Source organism: Mytilus californianus, unplaced genomic scaffold, assembly GCF_021869535.1.
Source record: "Mytilus californianus isolate M0D057914Y unplaced genomic scaffold, xbMytCali1.0.p SCAF_1, whole genome shotgun sequence".
Classification (NCBI taxonomy): Eukaryota; Metazoa; Mollusca; class Bivalvia; order Mytilida; family Mytilidae; genus Mytilus; species Mytilus californianus.
This window is the reverse complement of record NW_026262581.1, coordinates 29,900,273-29,913,589: the sequence shown is the minus strand read 5'-3', so window position 1 is coordinate 29,913,589 and position 13,317 is coordinate 29,900,273.

The following is a 13,317-nucleotide window of genomic DNA, read 5'->3' as shown; positions in this document are numbered from 1 at the left end:
ATGAGTGCCCATTTTATATTGTGTGAATGAAATAAGCCTTAACCTAAAGATATTTTTCCCATGGAGCTGTTGTCCACGGATAGCAGCTAATGATCGAATAAATCATTTGAAATTCGTGTGTAAAATACCGCAACATTAAGTTCAGCTTTCGATTTTATGAATTATCATACTGCAATAAAAATGTAAAGATCATCATATCATACAAAATAATTCTATACAAACTCAGTCTGTGACTTTTATGTTTGAAATTGTATACATTTTCAAGGACATGTGCAAAAAAGATACCATTTGTATGCAAGAGATGAATTTTAAGGTTAATCTTTTTTTCCTGCTTTCAATTAAATTATTTTGTACAGATGACATGTATAACTACAAAATCAAATTCAGCTATATTTAAAAATAATACAGCACAGAGAATTAAATTTCTACAAATGCCACATATTATATGGTCATTAATTTTATATAAATGCCTTGTTTTAGATTATATAACATGAGAAGAGGCTTTTAGCCGTCATATGATTCCATTGAAATTATATTATATAACACAGCTTTTTAAAAGAAGAATAAAAAAATATGTTTTGCTGGAATTATTTAAGGAATTCAGTGCCCTCTAACCTGCATCACATCCTAAGAATAATTGTAATATGCACGAAAACGTGCACATGCACATGTATGTAAATATATTCATTAACAGTCCTCAAGATTTAAGAATTTTTTTATCATTTCATTTGTGTCAACTTTGCCTTGACAATTAGCAACTATAAACTGCTAAAAATACTACAAAAAAATTCTATTTATATTGTATTAGAAGCATGAAAAATTTACAATTTTTTAGAGGAATCATTTATGGAAGGTGCCATCACTTTGCATCATATCCTAAAGAGTAACTGTTACATGAACACTTGCAAATGTACCTGTATAAAAGGTTAATTTACAGTTTTCATATGTGTCAACTTTGAGTTGACAAAATAACAACTACATTTGTAAATGAACTGCTAATAATGCTTAGATATCTAGGAAGTGCTAATTATACATATGTTAGCGGCAATAAGAGAAATTAGGCATTAAGCTTAAATCCTAGGCAATAAGATAACGCCTAGGTAGTAAGTCTATTGCCTAAATAATGTTAGGCATTATTCTTAAATCCTAGGATTTAAACTTAAATCCTGAAAATTTCGTCCAGGCATTAATGTTAATGCCTAAAATAAATACGAGAGTAAATAAAAAGAAATTTATTCAAAGTTAAAATACATTTGGTACATAATAAAATAACAAGAACTGAAGTTTAAATGTCAATTACCTGCAATAAAATCATTAGTAAAATATTGATAACAAAACTCATTGAATAGACCTGTTAAAATAAATATAAACTTGTTGGATAGTTGTCTCATTGGCAATCATACCACATCTCTTTATTTTGATATTGATAGAAAATTGTATTGAAATTTATGTGTTACCACTTGATGCTGAGATATGGCACAGACGATTGCAAAGTTTTAAGTTTCTAGCATTTGTATCTGGTGATCGTCCAATACATTTGTGTAAAGCAGAATTCTTTTGTATATGGACTAATTTGATTCCAACTGACCACTTTGTTAATTCATTGTCCCTCATCCGTGCAGTAAGCATGTCATAAATATTTCCTTTAGACCACTCAATCTACCCTGTGATTGGGGATGTATTGGCTTCCCGTGAACAATAACTAGTTCTGGCACATTAGCATTAATTCAAATATAACCAAAGCTCTAATAGAATAAAATTTTGTTAAGTGATCTTGGTACACCATAAGACAATATAGTTTCAATCTGATTGATTGATTGATTGGTGTGTTAACACCACTTTCAACACTATTGTGCTATTTCGTGGCAGTCAGTTTTTATTAGTCGAGGAAGCCGGAGTGCCAGGAGAGAACCACCGACCTTTGGTAGGAAAACTGACAATCCTAATCAATTAAGATTGGGGTCGAGTGCACCTACCCCGTGCGGGATTCAAACTCACAACCTCAGTGTTGACTGGCTAGTGATACAGTAGTTTGACGTCTTAGACAACTCGGCCACCAAGGCCCCCAGTTTTAATCTGAATTTGATAGGAAATCTATCAAATCGACCTGTCTACTGTATAATTCTTTGGATAAAAATGGGTTTTACTACTACTCCCTTCCCTACCCTATGCGTTTTTTATCATGTTACAATTTTAACAAAATGGAAGAAATAGTACAATGGAATCATGGAAAATGTTTGCAAAGCCATTATTAGGTTGTTTTATTATACTGCCTACAATAATGATAGGCCGCTATGACCTATTTCTTTATGTGTTTTCCCAAAATACCACACAGTTCCTCTAGAAAAAAAAAAAACTTTGAAATTTCCCTCATCATTCTTGTTTACTTAAGTAACCAGTCATTCAAACCTCCAATAGTAAAAAATGTCAAACCATTTTTAGTTGTAATAGTCTATAGCTGCCTTCTTTTCTGGTGCCAAAAGTTTTGTTTTCCCTGATTCAAATTTATATTCCGCAAAAATTCAAGAAATTTGTAGTCACTTACATGCTAATAATCCAGATTAAGAATTGAAAAAAAAAAAATAGATGGGTATTTAAGAAGGAGGCTGGAGGCCTGTTTTTTGTACAAAAAACTTGATTTGATTTGATTTGATAAGAAAAATTATACATTCAATAAAACCTATGGAAAGAATAAACGTGACTGGCAAAAAGTCATATCTACAATTGTCTATTTGTGACCAGCTCAAACTGGCTCGATTAATGAAGAGTGAATTTTCTTTAAATAACTTATAGATAGAATCATCAATTCCACCTTTTCCATAAGACACAATTACTTGTTTAAAATTCATTATTTTTGCAATACCACAAAGAAATACGAGTAAGTTCTGCTTTGAATACGAAAAATTGAAGATCTTTTAAATGAATGTATATTAAATTTTGGAATATAATTTTTTAGATATTATTCATAAATAAGATTGAGAAAGGAAATGGGGAATGTGTCAAAGAGACAACAACCCGACAAAAGAGCAGAAAACAGCCCAAAGCCACTAATGGGTCTTCAACACAGCGAGAAAATCTATTTCACCGAATGTACATGTATTTGGAATATAAAACAAAAATCACAAGTTTAACTTATTCCCTGAAATGATGTTCGGCAATAGGTTGAATAATATTCATCAGATTTCAGGAAATAAGCTTAATGCCTGAAATTTCCAGGCAATAACTTAATACCTAGGCGTTAGCCTATTGTCTAGGATTTAAGCTTAATGCCTAATTTCACTTATTGCCGCTAACATATATAAGGGACCGATTTTGTTATATATTAGTACAAAGTAGGCTGTTAACCTGTGTCATCTCATTCCACCATAATTGAATGCAATACCTGCAGTTAAAATTGATTATGTGGTGATGTGGTGGTTGGTGGAGCATTAATGAAATACTAAAATATGTTATATTTGGTTGTAACACATTAACAATTAAGAATTAATAGTACGTGATTGGTGAACGTTGAAATTACTTTTTAGGAATGAATTTCTAATTTTCTCAGGCCAAGAAAAAAAAAAAAGAAGGAAAATATGGTTAGTCAATGGACCTTTGGGAGGGGAGGGTTAGGTTAAATTTTACCATTTTGCTCAGATCTATACAATCTTACAATAACAATAGTTTATATGTGCTATTTCTTGCTAATATATTTAAAAGTATGAATAAAATGTTTGAATACAGTATATATCATACATACCTTATCTTTTTATCTAAACAGCTCTTCGTCTACGGAAAATCTCTCAACTTATAGTGCCTAACTTTTGTGATAGAAAATCAATATAGTTCTTTGTCTTCCTTCTGAAAGGGAAAAAACAAGTCACAGACAGAGTGACACTTGTGTTTTCAGCTGCTAATGTTGTTAATCACAAAAATGGATAAAAGGAGATGTGTGGAACATAACGTCAATAAGACAGCAACTCAACAATAAAAATGGGTCATCTAATAAGACAGCAACTCAACAATAAAAAATCATGTTAATTTCTCTGTCTTTTGCTTGTTTTTATTAGAAGTCTTTTACTTTGTCAATTCATATCAGAAGAAACTGTATAAAAGTTGACATTAATTATATTACAGAATTACAATAAAAAATTGTATGATCTTGAAAATGTTGCTTTTAACTAGATTGAACTGGTTTAGTGGACTAAAACTAATGTACTCTCCCCTTCATCTTTAAAATCACTCCAGTAAAGAGGAGGCCAACAAAACATGTTGTAGTCAGTGACATGGCAAATAAGAAAACATGATTGATTGGTGTTTGCTTTACGCCGTATAAGCTTAAAAATTGCTATATCATGGCGGGTGCTTTTTCAAATATTTTAACAAAATGTAGTTTTCAAAATCAGACATAGATCTTATAGGATACTAAAACTTAAGTTTAAATAGAAATTACATAAAAAAAAAGAATATATTTATAATGGCATGATACTAAACCCCTAACGGGAGGGATTGTGGTTGATTTTCATATGATGAAGACATAACCTTTCAAACAGATTAATTGAAGTCTGGGGCTAGCATGTCAGCTAGTAGTCCTTTGATAATTTATGTTGATCATTGTCATTTTGCTTAGTTTCTTCTGTTACCTATTCTAACATCAGACACAAGACTTCTTTTGATCTGAGTTTTAGATGATTTAGAAGCAGAAGAAGAAGGAACACTCCTGGCAAGAGAACACAGTTATTTTGTAGTGCATTTCTTATCTAAATTTAAATAAACTGTTATCACAGAGATATGTCTCGCCTTTTTGTAATTTTGATAATGCAAATGTTGAAATTAAAATAGCAATACTTTAACATGTAAGTTATGCAAATATTCAAAGTCGATGAACCATGATGACTGAAGGGACAGGGCTAAACAATCTCCATGGAATGAGATGTGCCAATGCTAATACAACTGCATACCAAATACCATTGACTTATCATAAGTCATTCCCTTTAAACAAACCTAAACACAAACATTAACTTGTAAACTATGTAAAAGTTTCAAAGTCAATGAACCATAATCAGGGGTGGGGCTATATAATCTTCATGGAAATGATACTAGCAAATGCCAATAAATTTGCATACCAAATATCATTGACTTAACATTAGCAGTTCATCTTAAACTGATCTAATCACAAACTAATACATGTAAACTAAGCAAAAGTTTCAAAGTAAATAGACCATGACTGAAGGGGCAGGGCCAAATATTCTCCATGGAAATGAGATGTGCTAATGCTTATACAACTGAACACCAATTAACATTGGCCTAACACTAATGGTTCCCCTTGATCTTACCTAATCACAAACTAATACATGTTAACTTAGCAAAATTTTCAAAGTCTATAGACCATGACTAAGGGGGCGGAGCCAAATAATCTACATGGAAATGAGATATGCCAATGTTTATACAACTGCCTACCAAACATCATTGACCTACCACTAGTGGTTCCCCATAAATTGACCTAATCACAAACTAATACATGTAATCTATGAAAAGTTTCAAAGTCAATAAACCTTGACTGAGGGGGCGGGGCCAAATAATCTCCATGGTAATGAGATGTGCCAATGCTAATACAACTGCATACCAAATATCATTGACCTACCACTAGTGGTTCACCATTAACTAAACCTAATCACAAACTAATACATTGTTGATGACGCCGCCGATGCCAGAAACAGCATACCTATGTCTCGCTTTTTGACTCCGTCAAGGCGAGACAAAAATCTCACCTGCACATTCTCAATAATATTTTTACCGTGTGGTGTACTACTTTTGGGACAAACTATATCAAAATTATGGAAATCTTCATCACCTCTGACTCAAGATATGAACAACTTTGTGTTAAGGGGGTCTTGAATTCTGTTTGACAGCTTCAGTCCAGACATACTTATTTTTAACATTTTCAACAGGACCAAATCACTACTTTACTTTAAAATTCATGAACCAATTTTTTTAACAGTGTAATTTCTTCCCCCTACTTGCTATTTGAGGCATAATACATAAGAAAATATATATATATATATATATGTAAGTCTTAATTTGTACACCATATCCGGATTTGGACAATTAATGTCTCTTCATTGATGTTAGGGATCGAAACAGTATTTGGAAGGCCATATAATTTACCTCAATTTAGGATAGACTCTTGAATTTTAAAGAGTTGACATAGGGTGAACGGATCATATAAACCCGAAGATAAATATAATACAAGCCCAAACGAAAAAATATAAACAAGTCTAAACTGAAAACAAGGTTCAAACCTATGATTTCGTTGGATAAAAACCGCAATTTTTATACGTGTGCATGTAAAACAAATTTCTTGGTAGAGGGGTCTAAATACAGCACAAACAACATTTTTCAAAAGACCAAAAAAGTTAAAAAGTATATTTAAACAAAACGCATTTGACTAACAGGTCGAACAACGGATGTTCTTAAACCCTGCTGACTGCCATTGGCAATTGCCAAATAAACAGATCACAGGATGTAACAAAATGGATCTTTATTATTAATTAAATACCAAACAGAAAACAATAAACTTGCAGAAAAGATGGTATACCGCAAACATGAGGTGCAAATATTTGTACACCATATCCGGATTTCGACAATTAATGTCTCTTCAGTGATGTTAGGAATCGAAACGGTATTTGGGAGGCCATATAATTTACCTCAATTTAGGATAGACTCTTGAATTTTGAAGAGTCGAAATAGGATGAACGGATCATATTATAAACCAAAAGGCAAATATAATATAACCCCCAAACGAAAAAATATAAATAAGTCTTAATTGAAAACAACGTTCAAACCTATGATTGCGTTGGATAAAAACCGCAATTTTTATATGTGTGCATGTAAAACAAATTTCTTGGTAGAGGGGTCTTAATACAGCACAAACAACATTTTCCAAAAGACCAAAAAAGTGAAAAAGTATATTTAAACAAAACGCATTTGACTAACAGGTCGAACAACGGATGTTCTTAAACCCTGCTGACTGCCATTGGCAATTGCCAAATAAACAGATCACAGGATGTAACAAAATGGATCTTTATTATTAATTAAATACCAAACAGAAAACAATAAACTTGCAGAAAAGATGGTATACCGCAAACATGAGGTGCAAAAATTTGTACACCATATCCGGATTTCGACATTTAATGTCTCTCCAGTGATGTTAGGAATCAAAACGGTATTTGGAAGGCCATATAATTTACCTCAATTTAGGATAGACTCTTGAATTTTAAAGAGTCGAAATAGGATGAACGGATCATATTATAAACCCAAAGGCAAATATAACCCGAAACGAAAAAATATAAATAAGTCTTAATTGAAAACAATGTTCAAACCTATGATTGCGTTGGATAAAAACCGCAATTTTTATATGTGTGCATGTAAAACAAATTTCTTGGTAGAGGGGTCTAAATACAGCACAAACAACATTTTTCAAAAGACCAAAAAAGTGAAAAAGTATATTTAAACAAAACGCATTTGACTAACAGGTCGAACAACAGATGTTCTTAAACCCTGCTGACTGCCATTGGTGATTGCCAAATAAACGGATCACAAGATGTAACAAAATGGATCTTTATTATTAATTATATATACTAAGTAAGTCTAAAAGCTTACAACATCACCAAAAAATAATAAAATCATGATCAAATGTTAAATATATTCGGATAACTAATATCCTTCATCAGTAAGATGTCAAATGGTTCTTATCTTGACATGTGGTAGGCACACTGTAATAGTAATCTTGATCATTATACAAATTATCATGAATCAATACGCTGGTAAATTTTTTCAATATTGATGTTTGGGAGGAGGAATAAATTCCTTAAAACTGAAAGAGTCCTGTACTGACGCCTGAGTTACTGGAAACCAAGTGATGGTAGGGACTTATTCTATGTTTTTTCATTAATGCCCTCTGGGAAAACTGTCCTTAACTTTTTTATCCAAAACTTTCCCGAACAAGTCTGTCGGCCCTTGACCAACCCTCGTTGTGGTCTATGATAGTAATGGTAAGGTTTTTGAGATCAGCTTGGGCTTGCCCAGGTGATCTCAAATGACGACTTATTGGGAGGTCGTTCTTGCAGGTGTAGTCACTTCGATGACCATTCATGTGTTTGTTGAAAGGCTTTTCTATATATATATATATATATATATATATATATATATATATATATATATACAAGTCTAAATTGAAAACAACGTTCAAACCTATGATTGCGTTGGATAAAAACCGCAATTTTTATACGTGTGCTTGCAAAACAAATTTCTTGGTAGAGGGGTCTAAATACAGCACAAACAACATTTTCTAAAAGACCAAAAAGTGAAAAAGTATATTTTAACAAAATGCATTTGACTAGCAGGTCGAACAACGGATGTTCTTAAAACCTGCTGACTGCCATGGTGATTGCCAAATAAACGGATCACAGATGTAACAAAATGGATCTCAATTTTAATCTAATACCAAATAGAAAAATAAGAAAAATTGCGGAAAAGATGGTATACCGCAAACATGAGGTGCAAAAATTTGTACACCATATCCGGATTTCGACAATTAATGTCTCTTCAGTGATGTTAGGAATCGAAACGGTATTTGGAAGGCCATATAATTTACCTCAATTTGGGATTGACTCTTGAATTTTGAAGAGTCGAAATAGGATGAACGGATCATATAAACCCGAAGGCAAATATAATACAAGCCCAAACGAAAAAATATAAACAAGTCTAAATTGAAAACAACGTTCAAACCTATGATTGCGTTGGATAAAAACCGCAATTTTTATACGTGTGCATGCAAAACAAATTTCTTGGTAGAGGGGTCTAAATACAGCACAAACAACATTTTCCAAAAGACCAAAAAGTGAAAAAGTATATTTTAACAAAACGCATTTGACTAGCAGGTCGAACAATGGATATATATATATATAGGTGTTTTAACAAATTTTTAGTGCAAAATAAGTAATAATATCAAAAGTTTTCACCTTACAACAGTTATACAAATAGATCTATAAAAAATAACAGGGTAAGTTATGGAATTGGCAAAAGGATTATTTTTCAATCAAAATCTATGAACATTTTTGTAACCATTGTAACAAAAAACTAATTAAGACCTGTGGTAAATAAACTAAACTCATAGATACATGTACCAGACTTAAAATTTTGCATGCCAGACACTCTTTCTGTCTACAAAAGACTCATCAGTGACGCTCGAATAAAAAAGCTAAAATTCCTTGAATGTGCATCAAATGTTTTCACCTTGGTACAATGTGTGCAATTTTTTACCAATAAAAAATAGAGATTCTACGCGATCGCATCGATTATGATTTAATCTTTCTCCTCTTGGGACAGTTTAGAAATGCATGGCTTGTCAATAATGTAGAAATATAGTATTGCACAAGATATAGTGGTGGTATAATCTGTTTCTGTTTTAATGAAAGAACACAATCTTTTTCCTTCCCAATGATCTGCAAAAAGATCGTGTTCTTTTTGTGAGACCTCATTTAGCATGGTAATCTTTTTCATAATGTCACATATAAATATAGGTATCATTTTCCACCATCCTTCATTACATTTTCTCCAAACATGCCCAAAGCAGCAGTACATTGTATATGGATAATGATCTAATGAAAAAGAGAAGTTGGTTTTCATGGTTTTATGCTGGTTTTTTTTTACAGTTGAATTAAGGATGTACACCTCTGAGGAGCCAAAAATTTCTAGAATTAAACTTTTTTTCTTAACCTGATTTTTGGGTTTATATGACTGTAAAAAAATAATTTGTGAAGAAAAAATCATATGGTGGTCCACTTCTTTTTTTGCTACGGCCCTTTGAAAGTACCCAATTTTGATGATTTTCCCATTTTTCATCAATTTTTACCCATTTTTGGGCTATTATCGTGAAAAAAATCACAGTTCCACAATTAAACTTTTTTTCATACTTTCAATAAAGATGTAGTGGACCAATCTGAATAAATTTAACTTAAAAAAACTATAGGTAGGTGTTAATATAAGAAAGTTTTATCATATTTTGATGCTTTTTTGTGTCAAATTTACCATGCTGTCAGTTTTGTAAATTTGTGATTTCTCTCTATTTTAAGAACAAAATGCATATTATTTCAACTTCTTTGTTATAAATGATTGAAAAAATACATATCTAAGAAATTTGAAAAGAAAAAAGTGATATGGGATGTACATGTTTCTGGTATAATCATTTCTTGCACCCCTCACCCATTTTCTCAAAATTTTGGCTAAAAAGACTGACTTGATTGGTAATAAAATTTGAAAAATTTATTACTCAAAAACCACTTATTGTAAATACACAATTTTTTCACTGAGTTAAGTTTGATTATAACATTTTTTAAATTCATTGATATTTTCCACTTGTATCACATGTTTTGGAAATAATTCCAGAATGAGATTTCAACAAGACTGAAACGTCAGAAGAATACATCCTTAAGAAATCTATACAAAATAACTTGGTAGGGGTAGGTACATGCAGACTCAACAAGCTTCTAAAAATTAAGTATTCTATCGAACAAATCAGTTGGGTAAGTACAAAAAAAATGTATCATTGTATGTACGCCAATTTCACTTTATACTTTTTTTTAATTCTAATTCTTTAATTGCCTACAGCCAGAAGGCAAGATATTTTTTTTCCAGATTATGAGATAACAAGTTTTGATCATATAACTTTATATTCCTATACATATATTTAAGATATTGATTGATACAATCTAGACACATTTCACTGTTACAGTATTTTAAAAATACCATTTAGAAATGTTATGATAATGAAAGACTTTAACGCAGGAATGAGTACTGAAAAAAGATTACATCCTATACCTTATCTAAGCATATCCTTTTAATTTTTTTCTCTATAACTTATATTTTCTCATTATTCTCTTATTTTTATCTAGATATATTCTGTATTTTTTTTGCCTTTTTTTCTCTTTTCTTCATTTTTTCCCCCCATATTTCCCTGTTCTATTTTTTGCCATTTTTCTGTATTCTTTTTATTTGTTTGCCCCTTTTTGTCAATTCTTAACTTTTTTTGCACATTATTCTCTGATCTGTTAAGGTGGTACATAACACTACAGGGGGATAACTCTGTAAAAATCAGCTGAACGTTTTAATCACGTTCTATTGTTAAGGAAATATTAAGCTTCTCAATGATCAAAATTAGTGTTTGTCAAACTGCTATATATCCAATGAAATTTCTCCGATAAAGTGTGTGGTTCAAGTTTTTTTGAATTTTTTATATATTTGTCAAAGGGTCAAAGTAAACATTTTGTCAAAATTTTATGAAAATTAAACGAGCCAAATTAATTTTAGTCAAGGTGTTTGGTACCACCTTAACCCAATCAAGACCATCATATATGGCAAGATGGCTCTGCAGAATATATATCAGAATGTCTTAACGATTTTTGCTGCTGAAATTGAAATATATTAAACAGTATTATATAATATGATTGACTGATTGTTTTTGTTTTTAACATCCAGTGGCAAATGTTTCATAGATATTTGGGACAAGGAGTTTATAAGAATATAGGGTATGGCCTTTAAAAAGTTTGGGATCAGTCAACAAAATGGGTTATAAATTTATTGTGCAAAAAAGAACTATTTTGAATTATCAAAAAGTGCAAATGATTGAATAAAATGAAATGGCTTTAGGTTAGAAACTCTGGATATCTGATTGTTGATGATTTTGATAACTTAGAAGATGGTGGTTTTCAGATGGTTCAATCTAGCAACTTATTCATTTCCTGGACAAGTTGTCCACCAAAGGTTTTGCTTGTATTTGAATTCTAAAATATGCAGATTTCATTATTTTTGCAAAAATAAATAGACATTTATTTTATTTCTAACAGATTACCATAACCAATTTGGCTGACTAGTCCCAATCTCAGCCTAGGCCCTATTATTCTGTACAAAATGTTTCATAAGAAATTCAGGCTTTTATGATAATAAAACTAATAAAGTACTGTGTGTAAAATGTATATATATGGGGGGGTAGGAGGGGTCCTGATCATGAAATCCCGGGCTTAAAAACATGGAATCCAAAAATTTAAATCCCGACATCCCGAAATGCGAAAAAAGAATTCCCGGACCCCGAAAGGATCAATCCCAAAATCCCAAGCTTAAAAACACCCGATCCCGGAGTCCCGATAAAGGTCCTACCCCCCCCCCATATATTGTCAATTACAAAAATTTCAGAACACGTTTTTAATACCTGAAGAGTGCTAGCAAGTATTAATTTTTAAAATAAATGTTGTCAAAAAAAAAAAAGAAACATAAATTCAATAAGGATGTGAATCCATTTGATAAATATGAAAATAACCTGTTAATGCCAATAAGTCTTAAAATGTAAATGTATATACATGTAACCACTCTTTATTGCTGAAAATTTATGTTTAATTTTAGTATGTTTTAATTTTTATTTTTGACTGAGTTACCCATTGGATTTTTTTCAATGATTGAAATCTCAGAGTGAGTAGATTGAAATAAGGATTTCACAATAAGGGGCTGCTTGCTCAACCCACCAAATAGCAAAAGGGGAATAAATCAGTTCCTGAAATGATTAAAGAGGGGCCTGATGGGGGGGGGGGGGGCTCATCACGATTCACGAGTTGATTTTTTTGTCAATCACTATTCACAGAAAATAAATTTCCATGATCATGGATCACGAAAATATAAAAAAAAAATAAATCTGTAGAAAAACGGATCACGATAGCGAAAATGCACCGATCACGAAGAACGAAAATAACCCATCAGGCCCCTCATTAGATATTAATAAACTCTGACAAATCAGGAATATTTTTCTATTAAAAAACTAAATGCAGAAAATTTTCCCTGAAAATAGTATAATAACAATATAGTCAATATATTATGTCCCAGCTTTTTCTATAGATGAAAAGTCCTAAATTGTGATTTACTGAGATTTAAATTTAAAAACCTGTGAAAACTTCTAAAAGTTGGGTTTTTTTTTAAAGGAGACTATATATATATATAAAAAGACTATGGCCTTTTAAAACCAAGCATTATAAAAATTAATATGGTACTCAAGAAAGGTATGAGATTTGTTCCATTTTCTATAAAAAAACATGCCATTCAGTTTACTTTCAAAAAATATGGCGGGTTGTGCACAACCTGGAACTGAAATGACCTGTGCGTGCATATTTGTCAGTTGTGGGGTGGTTTGCAGAGAAATAAACATAATGCCTTTCTCTGACCATATCTTTGATATGATCTTAGACAGGTTTCATCTTTTCTATAGGACGAATAATCTATCGCACAAATTAT